Genomic DNA, 15,562 nt, shown 5'->3' on the forward strand with positions numbered 1-15,562 from the left:
TGCATCTATTTGTATATCACCTGTCTCATCCTCAGCCTTATCACTGCAGTTCCCATTCCCCTGCCAAATTAATTTAAACCCTTTCCAACAGCTCTAACAAACCAGCCCATCAGGATATTGGTCATACCTTCCCCAGAAGATACCCAATGATCTCAAAGCTGAAGCCCTGCTCCCTGCACCAGTTCCTCAACCACGCATTTATCTGCCAAATCACCCTATCCTTACCTTCATTGATGTGCTACAGGCATTACTACTTTGAATGTCCTGTTTTTCAGCTTTCTACCTAACTCCCTAAATTCTTTTGTCAGGCCCACCTCACTTTTTCTACCCATGTCGTTGATGCCAATATGTACCAAAACATCTGACTGCTCACCCTCCACATTTAAAATGCTCTGGACCATATCTGAGATGTCCCTGACCCTGGCACCTGGGAGGCAAATACCAGATGGGTGTCTTTCACATCCACCAAATCTTGTTTCCTCCTCTACCTATGGGATTTGCTATCACTACTGCATTCCTCTTCTCCCCCTGTCCCTTCTGAACCACAGCTCCAGACTCAGTAACAGAGGCCCAGTAACTGCAGCTTCTGCCTGGGAGGTCATCCCCCTCAACTGTATCCAAAGCGATATTCTTATTATCGAGGGGAACTGCCTCAGGGGTACTCTGCCCATCTCCTTTTCCTCTCCTGACAGTTACCCAAGTACCTGTCTCATGTAACCGGTGCAACTACCTCCCTGTAGCTCCAACCTATTACACTTATTTTCCCATATGATCATTGAGCTTCAGCTCCAGTTCCTTAACATGTTTTCTGAGGAGCTATGTTCTTTAAATATTCGCTTATTGTGTCTGGTGCTGCAGATATGGCCTTCTCTACGTTGGTGAGACCAGTTGTAATTTGGGGGATCGCTTTGTCAAGCACTTCTGCTCCATCCGCCAAAAGCAGAACTTCCCGGTGGCCAAACATTTTAATTCCCATTCCCATTCCGATATATCGGTCCACGTCAAGATGAGGCCACCCTCAGGGTGGAGGAGCAATACCTTATATTCCGTCCAAGTTCCTCCAACCTGATGGCATGAATATCGATTTCTCCTTCAGGGAAAAAGAAACTCCCGTCCTCTTCCCTCTTCTTCTCTTCCCCACTCTGACCACTTACCTCTTCCCACCTGCCTATCACCTCCCCCCCTTGCTCTTCTGGTCCACTTTCCTCTTCTATCAGATTCCTTCTTCAGCCCTTTACCTTTCCTATCCACTTGGCTTCACTTCCAGCTTACCCTCCTTCCCCTTCCCCACTCTGCACCTTTCTATTCTGGCATCTTCCCCCTTCCTTTCCAATCCTGAAGAAGGGGTCTTGGTCCGAAACATCTACTGTTAACTTATTTCAATAGATGCTGCCTGACCTGCTGAATTCCTTCAGCATTTTGTGTGTGTTGCTTTATATTCTGTAATGTCCCAGATCAAAAATGTCATCAAAAATGTTTAAATATATCATTCTAACAAACAAATAAATTGTGGTAGTAAGATCTTTTTCAGCTGTAAACATATGTACACTTATAATGTACTTCATACAGGAAGTACTTCCAAGGTTAGGTTTTTCAAATATTTTGCAGACATGTTCTATTAAAAACATAACCATTTACTAATCTACATACTGGAAGAAAACCTTTTGATTTGATTACTGCCTCGTGATTCACTGACATTCATTACCCTTAATGTAATATGCACAAGATATAATCTCTCTGGGAAATAACAAACTGGTTTCATCCTCATTTATTGTGAAGCCTGTGTGTTTCAGTCAGTGAGGTCTTGATTTATTCACAGATTATGCAATGCATCCAAACAAGAAAAGTAAGTGGAAAATTGGATCCACCAGCAACCAAGTGTTAGGCGTAAGTCATATAACCACAAGATTTCTGCAGATGTCAAAAATTCAGAGTAACACATGCAGTATGCTGGAGAAACTCAGCAGCATCTATGAAGAAGAACAAGCAGTTGATGTTTTGGGCTGAGATTAACTAGTATGTTGAGTTCCTACAACATTTTGTGTGTGTTAATCATATAAGTATCTATTTTACTTGGTAAAAATATCATGATAAAAATAATTCTGTGGTGAAATTACAAAATACAAACAACACTAATGCCTGACACAGCATCAGATATGTATGAAGTGGCATCATATTGTTATCACCTCAACTTGCTCTGTGGCTACAAATCTTTTGATGGCTGATATGCAACATACAAAAGATACAGCAATCGCAATAATTCTTTACGGCTCCCCCGGAATATGCAGAGATGCCATTTTAGCATATCTGTCCATTGTTTAAAAATCTTTTTACCTGATTTCACAATTTCTCTTGTGTCCCAGACTGGCAGTAGCACTAACTGCACTGACAATTTTTCTAGTAAATTGGCTTCTAAGATATTGGAAATGTCAGTGACAGTTCTATTCAAATTTAGTTTCAGAAATACATTAGATGTAGAGGATAAAATAAGAACCAATGAATAGATTAATAAATTAGAAACAGTGACTGGTTCAGAGGTTCCATTTAATATCAGAGAACGTATACACTATACATCCTGAAATTCTTACTCTATGCAGACTCCCACAAAAGAGAAGAAACACCCCAAAGAATGAATGACAGGAAAACGTAGAACCCTCAAAGCCACCCCTCCCCTCCCAAGCACAAGCAGCAGCAAAGCATCAACCCTCCTCCTCCTCCCTCTTCCTCACCCCACTGCTTCAGAAAAAGCATCAGCCCCCCCACCACCCACCATGCAAACAATAGCAAAGCCCCCAAAGAGACCATGATCTAGACAATCAGAAAGTTAGTTTAATACCATTAGTCATGGTATTCATAAGAACATTATTTCTATACATAAACATTGTAAAATAGTATCCCTGTTTATAATTATTTTGCAATGGATCAGCCCATGGTTGAAAGGCGGAGCTGACTCGATGGGCCGAATGGCCTACTTCTGCTCCAAATCTTATGGTCTAATGATATAACAAGTGTGTGGCACGTGACCAAGTGGTTAAGGTGTTGGACTTATCTGAAGGTCGTGAATTCGAGCCCCAGCCGAGGCAGTGTGTTGTGTACTTGAGCAAAGCACTTAACCACCCACTGCTCCAGTCCACCCAGCTGAAAATGGGTACTGGCAAAATGCTGGGATTAACCTCGCAATAGACTGGCATCCTCCCCGGGGGGGTGGGGGGCAGGGGCTCTTGTACTCTCAGTCGTTTCACGCCATGGAAACTGGCATAAGCACTGGCTTGATGAGCCTATAAGGCTTGGGACAGACTTTAACCGATATAACAAGTGGCTTTTTACGTTTGTAGTTCTAAAATTAACTTAATTTCATTATCTGTCATTTTTGTAATGTAACAGCCTGGGAAAGGTTTCCCTGTCAATGTAATGGTTTCTCTGTAGCGCAGTGTTTGGGTTACGACTAAAGATAATGGGGGTTTTGGAATATGCGCTGGTCAATGAGGGGAGATGTTTTTCTTTCTCGTGTGCCCGAGCGAAGGTTTCGCATGCTTTTGTTCGACAGAAGATGGAGAGAGAAGATGACAGAACAGGGAAGTCGTAGATTGCTGGACTTGGTATGGGGTCAGGAGTCAACATCCGGGGGGAAATCGATGGAGAACAAATAGATGGGAAAACTGTGAGCTCCAACATTATGCATTAGACAGTTAAATTAAGAATTATAAAGCTCAATCATTTAATCGCGTATTGTGTACGGTTTGTCATTTCATGGTACTGATTTGTAACAGGGGAACAAGTCACGCAGCATCCACACAAACAAGATTTCTCAAGGGGGCTGGGCTGGGGGTCTGTCTCCCCCTAGATTAAGCTGCTAGCCGAACCTAGGGTTACAGTAATTTAAATAAAATCTTTGATTTTGTTAAGATCATATGATAACAGAAAGTGAGCTTGATTCTAGCATTTAGATTAAATTTGGATAGAATTTAACATTAGGCCTACACTGAAGCTTTTCACATGCTTGCTGGGGACTTCAGTCAGACTAGCTTGAAGAAATCTTTACCCTACTACCTTCAGGACATCACCAGCAGCACTAGTGGACCTAATGCACTCGACCTACTGCTACACTATTTGCAAGATGTGACCACCTGGCTGTCCTCCTCCTACCTGTATATAGGCATAGATTAAAGAGCAACACACAAGTAAGGACAACAAAGAACTGGTCATGGTAGAGAGGAATGACTACAGGATTGCTTCAAGTCGGAGGACTGGGTTATGTTCAAGGACTTATCAGTGGACCTGAATGAATACGCCACTGTTGTCACTGACATTATAAAACACTCATGGGTGAGTGCGTCCCACAACATTATTCAGTGTTTTCTCACTCCAGAGGTGCTGGATGAACCAAGAAATTCAAAATCCGCTAAGGGCTCAATTAGTGACATTCAGGACTGGTGATGTAGGAGAGAGAATAGTGAGGGCCAATAACTAATAAATAATTGGCCTAGTATGCTGACGGGGAGTCACAACAAAAGTAGAGACATGGAATGCAGCAGCAAAGACACCCAGATTTCAGGAACTTCATTAATTATGTTAGACCGTGCATCCATTGTAATAGGAAACTGGATTTTATTCAGTAATCAGGACCTAGTTTATTACTTAATTAAGACTTCCTGTCACCACCATTCTGTTATCAAAATGTAGTTTTACTGGGAATTTCATCAATTGAGAATCTAAAAGCTGTACACAACAAGATGCTGGAGCAACAATGAAAAAGAGTACAGTCAATGTTTCGGTCATACTTTTTTGACTGTACTTTTTGACCGTACATCGACTGTAATCATCTGATTGAAGCATTATCATATCAGAAGATCTAACCAGGGCCATCACGTAAATGCTATTACAAAGAATTGAATTGAATAGAATCAATTTTATTTCTTACATCCTTCACATATATGAGGAGTAAAGATATTTACGTTACGTTTCCATCTAAATGTGCAATGTGTTATCATGGTAATATGTAATAATTTATAATAAATAGAACAGTCAATGTAACATAGAAATACACTCAAATCAGTGTGAGTTAATCGGTCTCATGGCCTTGTGGAAGAAGATGTCCCGGAGTCTGTTGGTCCTGGCTTTTACATGACAGTGCAACTTTCACAAGTTGCTGGAGGAAATCAGCAGGGCAGGCAGCACCTATGGAAAAGAGTCAACAATCGACATTTTGGACTGCCTGGCCCGCTGAGTTCCTCCAGCACTTTGTGTGTGTGTTGCTTTGATTTCCAGCATCTGCAGTTTTTCTCCTGTTTGTGAAGCATGACAGTGCCCCTACTTTCCCAGAAGTCTTTTTTAGATACAGCGTGTGTAGCAAAAATTATTTTAAAATTTGTTATGTGTTCTTTACTGATTCAGGTCAGGGTATTTGCATACATATTTGCAAACAAAAGGAATCTCTGCACACATATTGAAAACCACAAAAATCACTTTATTGGAACTAACGTAAATGCAATATGGATAGAAAAACAAATGATTACTGAAGTAGTGCAGAAAACATCATACTTAACATCCACTTAATAAGCCGGTCTTAGAGGGGAGCCACAGATCTGACAACGTTTCACCCTGCCTTTGCTCTCTGTCTCTGACGACATATCTTCCCCAGCAATTAGCCCTAGCATCGGTTGTAACCTAACTTAAGACAAAACTCTCCACCCTGTGCTAAGGAAGTGGCCCTTTTTATGCCTGTTTAAGATTCCTTTAAAACTATAACACAATTATCCATCCATTGGTGGTACCAGCTTCACCTCCTTATCTCTTACAACCTTTAGCCGAGACACATAACTTAGGAAAACAGAGACAACAGGTCTGTAGGGAGGAAAACATAATTCATTATCTAATCGGGGATGTGCACTTGTGCACATCTCCAGACTATCACCACATTCCAAGCTGACACTATTTTGTCTTCGAACTTCCATTTTTGTTGAGCATGTACTAAGGAGGAATCACAATTAACTCTTTCCTTACAGCATGTCACCAAACACTTTGACAAACTTCTATATATGCTCAGTATAAACTGGCTGCATCTCAGCTTGGTATGGAAGCACCAATGCACAGAAACAGAAATAGCCACAGAAAGTGGTGGATACAGTCCAGTCCATCACAGGCAAAGCCCTCTCCACCATTGAACACATTTACATGGACCACTGTCACAAGAAAGCAGCATCCATCATCAAGTACTCCCTGACACCATGTTCAGAGATGGCCCAAGTGCAGAAGGAGAAGCACTTGGCTGGTCAAAAAAAATTGTTACGGACACAGCAATGATGAAATCTTCTATACCTGTGTGCAATGGTATGAACAGAGATTGATGGAGGACCTTCATTGCTGCCCTAAACGCCAGCGGTGTAACGGGCAGTAAGTAGGTACAAAGAAATCCTAAATGGCTGGAATGTGCATTCTTATGAGTGTGATTGTGATGTGTGAGGGTGCCCTGACTTTGTGGCAGAGTCTGCGCTTGTGACAGGCCCCCTCCCTAGGCATGGATCCGGAGGCACCAAAATCCTGTGCTCAATGGGAATTCCAGATGGAGGGACTTGTCCAGGATGTCATGAGTTGAAACCTAAGAATGTTCCATGAAGTACTGAACGCTGCCCCACACCTGCACAGAATAGATCAGGGACCCGTCCACAGAGGAGCGAGAGGGATCATGACTGGAGCAAGGGGGAGAAGAAGCCATTGGTTTGAACTGGGAAATATGGAGCACTGGGCGAATCTTCATTGATAATGGTTGGTGCAGTCAATGGGAGGCTCTATTGGTAGCATTCTCAACTATGAATGGACCCACATAACGTGGAGCCAACTTGCAGCTCTTAACTCTCAAACTAGATGCCAGCCAGACATTTTCTCCCGGCTTGAGAGGCCTCACCTGTCACCAAAGCACATTGTTTCTGAGTGTGCAGCAAAGATAGCCTGGCTCACCTCCACACACACTTGTGGCACTGGACCAACTGTTCAGCAGCAGGAACTCCCACATCAATTCAAAGATTCAAAGCAGCAAAGCATTGCAGAAACTGCTCCACTTGCTGATTGGCCCCTTCTGACTGATCATTGATCTGTGGATGATAGACAGTGGACAAACTCACTGGGGTGTGGAGGACAGAGCAGAAGGGCCTCCTGAATTGGGAGACTAACTGTCAGCCCCAGTCCGACAAAATGTCCTGAGAGTAACTGTGGAGGTGATCGACATATTGGAAAACAAGATCCATTGTCTCAGGTGGACAGAAATTTGGGGAGGGCAATGATGTAGGCCACCTTGGAGAACAGGTCCACCACCGTCATCATCACTTTTGCTCCATTGGAAGGTGGTTAAACCTGTGAGGAATCCACAACGGTGGGATCATGGGTGTCGGGAGACTGTTACAAGCTGCACGGGTCCAGATGGCTGCTGTTTGGAGGAATTGGACTGGGCACGTTGAAGGCAGACAGTGATGTGCATCTGTGATCATGGTGGGCCACCAGAGCAAGTGTCACAGATAATCCAGAGTCTGGATGGCCGGAGTGGATGAGGAGTGGGCCCACTGGAGTGCCTCAGAGTGCATGGCCACTGGCACATTCACGCGACTGTCAGGTGTGTCAGCCTGGGCAGGCTCGTACTGTAGGGCTTAGCGGATCCGGTTCTCAAGGTCCCAGACAACTGGGGCAAGGTTGTGAAGATGGAATGATAGGCTGAGAGTCAGTCTCCATTTCAACTGGGTTGAACTGTCATGACTGGGCAACCACTTTACTATTCTTGGAGCTGGGTCGGTAGGAGCTGGTGAAGAAGAGGGCCCAGCAATCCTGACGTGGTTTGAGTTGGTGGGTCTGGTGTATGGATGTGAGGTTCTGGTGGTCTGTCCAGATCAGAAAGGGCTTGGTGTTCCTCATCAACCAACATCTCCATTCCTCCATGTCCTTTTTATTAGGGAGTAGCTCCCTATCTCCCACTCCATAACGGCACTGTGGAGGATTGAATTTGTGCGAGAAGAAGGCACAAAGGTGTGTAATCCTGCCCTCTCCTCACTGGGAGAGGATGGCCCTGGTGCATCTACCTCTCCCACAATAGGTCTGGAGAGGGTTGGATGGCAGAGAGTAGAAGCTGTGGTGAAGCTTCTCTTGAGCTCCTCAGCAGCAAACCAAGTTTTCTGCAAGGTAGCTACTTGGTGAGGAAGGTGAGAGTTGTGGTGATTTGGCTCTAGTTTCTGATGAGATGGAGGGAGAAGTTGGAGAAGCCCAGGAAGTGCTGTAGCTGCTTGAGGGAGCACAGTTGGGTCAATTCAACAATGGTGCACACTGTGTCTGGGTCCATGGCTATGCCTTGAAATCTAAGGACATACCCCAGGAAGGAGATGACTGGGATGTGAATCTGACCTTTTTCTAACTTGCAATACAGTTGGTTTTTGAGGAGATGCTGAAGGAATGAACAGACGCAACAGACATGGTCCTTGGGGTTCTTGGAGAAGATGAGGATGTTGTCAAGGCAGACAAACACCTACCTGTGTAGCATGCCTTGCAGAATCTCGTTAATGAAGTGTCAGGCACCTTCCAGTCTCCACCCGGCTAACAGGAGTCAACAGAATCTGCCTCACTTCCAACTCATCATCTGCCTCCTATTTAAACCAAGCTCTTATCCAAAGCCCTTGTTCACCTATCAAGCCAGCCAGCCTCAACCAGTTGCTCCTAGGAATTGGTTACCTTTTTGCCTTGTCGCATTAGGTATCTGTTCTGCCTTGTTGTACGGTCCCTTATGGCTTGTTATTTTGCAGTTTGTTATTAAAGTTATCGCTTACTGTGAAATCATGCCGGCTACTCTGCCTTTGGGCCAGGCCTCCTTTTCATTTCCTGACAGGATGGGTGAACCAGTGACTGACTCAGCAGAGTTTACTTCCCTAAAATAATTCTTTTGTTGACATGAGCACATGATCCAAAAGAAGCAGGGAACCATTGACCGTCTGCTTGCTACTCTCAACCAACTCTCAGTCTTGATACAGCAACACACGGCAGCCAACCTCCCCCCCTCCAGAGTTCTGAATTCCGCTGCCTGAATGCTTCAATAGATCCCCAACCCGAAGCAGTAATTTCCTGTCCCAGAGCGTCCTATACATTCAGCTCCAGCCGCCTCAGTATGTTACGGACCGAGCCAAAATGACCTTCGTCATATCTCTCTTGACTGGGCAAGCTCTGACCTGGGCCAACACTAACTGGGACAGTCTCATTAGGTCAGCTCCAATATTATTTGTTGATGTACATCCTGCAATTTCAAAACACAAAATCCTACTGTTAGATATATGGGTATGTCCAAAGAAGAGAAAACGTCTGGAGTCACTTAGCACTTTGGTGCTTATTAGGTGTATCAAATACCAAAATTATAAAAATTAGCAAAAATAGTGAAAAAAACTGTCAATATTTACAAAAGGTATCTAGCAGAAACATAATAATAGTTCCTTACTTGGCCAATGTGAACTCTGGTAGCCCTGATCTCTCTCCTACAGAGGGCAATCAACTTCTTTTTTAGGTTATAGGACATATCATCTTTAATTACCAACAAAGTCAACTTAAGACTACACATGAATTAGAATTTAGATTTAAGAACATTATTGCAGGTACATATCTTCTTTCTTTTCCATCTACTTAATTGAAGTAGATGGAAATTTTTACTAATCAATAAAAATAAGCAACTGTTTTGTAAATTTATGCCAACTCTACAGGTTTCTGCCTCCCTACCGAAGAGTCCCAGGACACGTTCCACACCAAAAAACCTCTACTTTCCGAGGAGGCTGAAGAGAGCTGGACTGTGCACATCTATAGTCACATCATTCTACAGATGAGCAGTAGAGAGCATCTTAACAAGCAGCATCACTGTGGGGTACTGAAACTGCACTGTGGCGGACAGGTAGACTCTACAACGGGTAGTTAAAACTTCCCAACATATCACGGGGCACCAGCCTAACCACCATCAAGGACATATGTAGAGAACATTGTTGGAAAAGTGTCAGTAACTTCATGAATGATCTCACCCACCCTGTTTGTCCCACCCCCATCAGGGAGGAGACTATATACCAATGCCAGGACCACTAGACTCATCAAACAGTTACCTTCCTCAAGCAGTAAGGCTGATCAACACCTCTGCCCATTAACTTGGCCTTCCACCTTGCCCGCAGCACAACTACTTTATAATTTCCTGTCAGTCACTTTATGTACAGTCCTGTGTGTAGCATCACTTTCTGGATGTACAATCAGTCTATGTACACAGGCTAGTTTTTGTATTTATAATTATTCTGTTTTTTTAATCACTGTGTTCTTTAACCTACTGTATTTTTTTGTATTGCATTGAATCCAGAGTAAGTTATCTCATTCCCTTTTACACTTATGTACCAGAAATGACATTAAACAATCTTGATTTGATTTGAAATCTTGAACTGAAAGAATTTCACGTTAATTAGACTCAAATAACAAATGGTCTCTACTGCCACCAACAGTCAATCTACTGGAACCACAAAGACATTTTAAAAAGTGCTATTATACAGCACTTATTAATATTATATAGCACTGCATTATTTTCAAAATGAAATTACTTTAAAGATTGTGGTGATTAATATTATTTAGTGAATAACTGACCAATTGTTGAAGTGTTTTTGAGAGGTTGGTCATGGTGAGTATCAACTCCTTCCTAATCAAGGGCCTGGACCCACAGCAATTTGCCTATCACCACAATATTACAACAGACGCAATCTCACTGGCTCTCCACTTGGCCTTGGATCACCTGGCCAATAGTAATACAGGTTGAGTACCCCTTATCGGAAATGCTTGGGGCTGGAAGTATTTCATAGAATATAGAACATAGAAAGTTACAGAACATTACAGGCCCTTCGGCCCACAATGTTGCGCTGACCATGTGACCTACTTTAGAGACTGCCTAGAATTTCCCTAACGCAGAGCCCTCTATTTTTCTAAGCTCTATGTACATATCTAAGAGGCTCTTAAAAGACCCTATTGTATCCACTTCCACCACTGGCAGCCCATTCCACGCACCCACCACTCTCTGTGTGAAAAACTTACCCCTGACATCCCCTCAGTACCTATTTCCAAGCACCTTAAAACTATGTCCCCTCATGTTAGTGATTTCAACCCTGGGAAAAAGCCTCTGGCTATCAACACAATATATGCCCTTCATCATTTTGTACACCTCTACCAGGTCATCTCTCATCCTCTGTCACTCCAAGGAGAAAAAGCCAAGTTCACTCAAACTATTCTCATAAAGCATGCCTCCCCAATCCAGGCAACATCCTTGTAAATCTCCTCTGTACTCTCTCTATAGTATCCACACCCTTCCTGTAGTGAAGTGATCAGAACTGAATACAGTACTCCAAGTGGGATCTGACCGAGGTCTTGTATAGCTGTAACATTACTTCACGGCTCTTGAATTCAATCCCATGGTTGATCAAGGCCAACACACCATACGCCTTCTTAACAAGACTGTCAATCTGCACATCAGCTTTAGGTATCCTATTGACATGGACCCCAAGATCTTGCAGATCCTCCACACTGCTAAGAGTCTTACCATTTATATTATATTCTGTCTTCAAATTGGAGCTATCAAAATGAACCACTTTGCACTTATCAGGTTTGAAGTCCATCTGCCACTTCTCAGCCTAGTTCTGCATCCTATCGATGTCCCGCTGTAAACTCTGTCAACCCTCCAGACTACCCACAACACTCCCAACCTTTGTGTCATTAGCAAACTTACTAACCCACCCTTCTACTTCTTCATCCAGGTCATTTTTAAAAATCACAAAGAGGAAGGGTCTCAGACAGATCCCTGCAGAATACAAATCATTTACAACCACATTTTACCTTCTGTGGACAAGCCAATTCTGGATCCACAAAGCAAAGTCTCCTTGGACCCCATGCCTCCTTACTTTCTGAAGGAACCTTGCATGGGGAAACTTACCAAATGCCTTACTGAAATCCATATACACTACATCTACTGCTCTACCTTGATACATCCTCAAGTAATTCAATCAGGCTTGTAAGGCACGACCTACCGTTAACAAAGCCATGCTGACTATCCCTAATCAGATTATGTCTCTCTAAATGTTCATAAATCTTGCCTCTCAGGATCTTCTCCAACAACTTGCCCACCACTGAAGTCAGACTCACTGGTCTATAAGTTCCTGGGCTATCTCTACTTCCTTTCTTGAACAAAAGAACAACAGTTGCAACCCTCCAATCCTCTGGAATTTCTCCCGTCTCTATTGATGATGCAAAGATCATCGCAAGAGTCTCAACAAGTTTCTCCCTCACTTCTCACAGCAGCCTGAGGTATATCCCATCCGGTCCCGGTGACTTATCTAACTTAATGGTTTTCAAAAGCTCCAGCACTTCCTCCTTCTTAATGTCTATATGCTCAAGCATTTCAGTGCGCTGTCCAAAAATTTCAGATTTTGGAATATATAATGAGATATCTTGGGCTTGCCAACATGTCAGACTCTGAATTTACGTGAGTAGTCTTTGTCTTACGCTTATTCATCAATTTCAATGTTTAAGAGAAGTTTGGATAGGTACATGGATAGTAGGAATATGGAGGGCGATGGGAGAAGACAATATCTCCAGTTAGAAACATTCAGAACTAGCAAATCTTACACTTAAGAAATTAAAATTTAAAAAAAAGACAGGATTTATTTTTGGGAGAGAGGCATTTTTAAGTTCAATAATATAACTGACTGATGGTTTGGCACGCACTAGATGGGCCAAAGGGCCTGTTTCAGAGCTGTAATTTTCTACAACTCGGTGACTATATGTACTCTTCAGTAAAAATATTATATATCAGTTAATAAAATGAAAATATAATGTGTGCAAGGTAACAAAAACAGCACAGTAGTATCAGGAGAGTACGTGAATCAGCTGTTAAACAACAAACAACCACAGGCTTTCAGTCTCCACCTACAATGTGTGCTTTTATTAAAAGGCTACTGTACACTGTATTTGTAGTTTTCATTTTTTAAGGTTTTATGTAGGTATAAAAACATTCAGCATTGTAGACTTGTTCCGGTTTATATTTCGCAAACCCCTCAATGAACTTTTCTGCTGCTTCGTGATCAGCAGACACTTCATCCTTAAAATTTCTTAAATCTTTAAAAATTAAATGGCATGCCTTTTCTTAAATTTCTGCAACCGGCCTGCTGAAAATTCACAATTACCTTTAATTTCCAGTTCATCGTGATAGATCCTTGCTTGTTTCATGATCAGCATTCCATTAAAATGGCATAACTTCACTCCGACAAATCCTTTATTTCAATACACATTTGAGATAATTTTTCACCTCATGTTGTGTATTTCTATTCTTCATTAACTTCTGTTCATTACATATGTGAGGTCACATCTCAGAATTGTCACTGACGTGCAGAGACCTTGTGCCTTGTGGAATTTCCCATTTGTGACATCATGTCAGTGCTCCAAATAATTTCAGATTTCAGAGGTTTCAGGTTTTGGAATTTTGGATAAGGGGTATTCAACCTGTCCCTTGGTCAGGTGCTGTTTATTAACTACAGCTTAGCATTCAAGACAGTCATGCCCTCAGTTCTAATAAGCAAGCTCCAAAATCTGGGCCTCTAAAAATGGATTCTTGACTTCCCCACCGGGAGACCACAGTCATTGCAGATCCAATATTGCATCTCCTCCTCACTGACAATCAACACTGATGCACCTCGAGAATGCATGCTTGGTCCACTGCTCTACTCTCTACATCCATGACTGAGGCTAGGCACAGCTCAAAAGCCATCTATAAATTTGCTGATGACACAATTATTGCTGGCAGAATGTCAGATGGTGTCAAGGAGCCATACATGAGTGAGACGGATCAGCTGGTTGAGTGGTATCGCAGCAACAACCTTGCACTCAGTGTCAGTAAGAACAAGGAATAGATTATGGACTCCAGGAAGGGGATGTCGAGGGAACACACACCAGTTTTCATTGAAGGATCAAAAGTCAAAAGGATGAGTGGTTTCAAGTTCCTGGGTGTCAGCATCTCTGAGGATCTATCCTGGCTGCAAAATATTGATGCAATTACAAAGAAGCCATTCCAGTTGCTATATTTCATTACGAGTTTGAGGGAAACTGATTTGTTTCCAGAGTCACTCACAAATTTCTACAGTTGTAATCCTTCTTTTCTTTTTCAATCTTTTTATTAAATTTCATATATAAAAAAAAACAACACAAAATAATGAATAGATTACAGATTCAATAAACTTGAGATTACATTAGTAATAGGATAATAATATCCTATTAAAACATCCATCAACAAAAGGTGCATAAATCAATCAAGTCTATGTAAATATATATGAAAAACAAAAATAATCGTCGAAAAAAGAGAAAAAAAAAAATTGAAATTATATATGAGAAAAAATATATAATGAAAAAAAATACTAAACTAACACTAACATGGGCAATAATAACACTTTATAAATATATAAAGGTGTCAAGAAAAGAACTCCAGAACTCCATACCTGAACAAGTATAAGTAGAGAAAAGGATCTGAAATAAGCCAAATTAATTCATATGAAAGTGTCGAATAAATGGTCCCCAGGTTTCTTCAAATTTAATTGAAGAATCAAAGATAGTGCTTCTGATTTTTTCCAAACTCAAATAAGAAATAGTTTGGGAGAACCACTGAAATGTAGTAGGAGGATTTACTTCTTTCCAGTTTTGTAATATAGACCTTCTGGCAATTAATGTTACAAAAGCAATCATTCGTCTGATTGAAGGGGAAAGTTGATTGCCATCTTCATTTGGTATACCGAAAATTGCAGTAATAAAATGGGGTTGTAAATCGATATTCCATACTGAGGAAATGACATCAAAAATGTCCTTCCAATAGTTATGTAAAGTGGGACATGTCCAAAACATGTGAGTCAATGAAGCCACTTCTAAGTGACATCTGTCACATTGAGGATTGATATGCGAATAAAATCGGGCAAGTTTATCTTTAGACATATAAGCTCTATGTACAATTTTAAATTGTATTAAAGCATGTTTAGCACAAATAGAGGAGGAATTAACCATTTGTAAAATTTTTTCCCATTTATCTGTTGATATATTACATCGAAGTTCTTTTTCCCATTCTTGTCTAATTCTATCCGATATTTCTGGCTGTATCTTCATAATCATGTTATAAATAAAAGCTACTAATCCCTTCTGACAAGGATTAAAAGTAAAAATCAAATCTGAAAAATCCGATGGAGTTGAATTAGGAAAAGATGGAAGAATTTTATGTAAGAAATTTCTAATTTGTAAGTATCTAAAAAAATTAGATTTAGGTAATTCAAATTTGTTGGATAGTTGATCAAAGGACATCAAAGTACCTTCAAAAAAAAGATCACGAAAACATTTTATACCTTTCCTTTTCCATATACTAAAAGCTTGATCTGTCAATGAAGGTTTAAAAAAAAAATTACATAAAATAGGGCTGTCCAAAGCAAAGTTTTTCAGATTAAAGAATTTGCGAAATTGAAACCAAATTCGTAGTGTATGTTTAACAACAGGGTTAGAT

This window comes from Hypanus sabinus, chromosome 1, assembly GCF_030144855.1.
Source record: "Hypanus sabinus isolate sHypSab1 chromosome 1, sHypSab1.hap1, whole genome shotgun sequence".
NCBI lineage: Eukaryota > Metazoa > Chordata > Chondrichthyes > Myliobatiformes > Dasyatidae > Hypanus > Hypanus sabinus.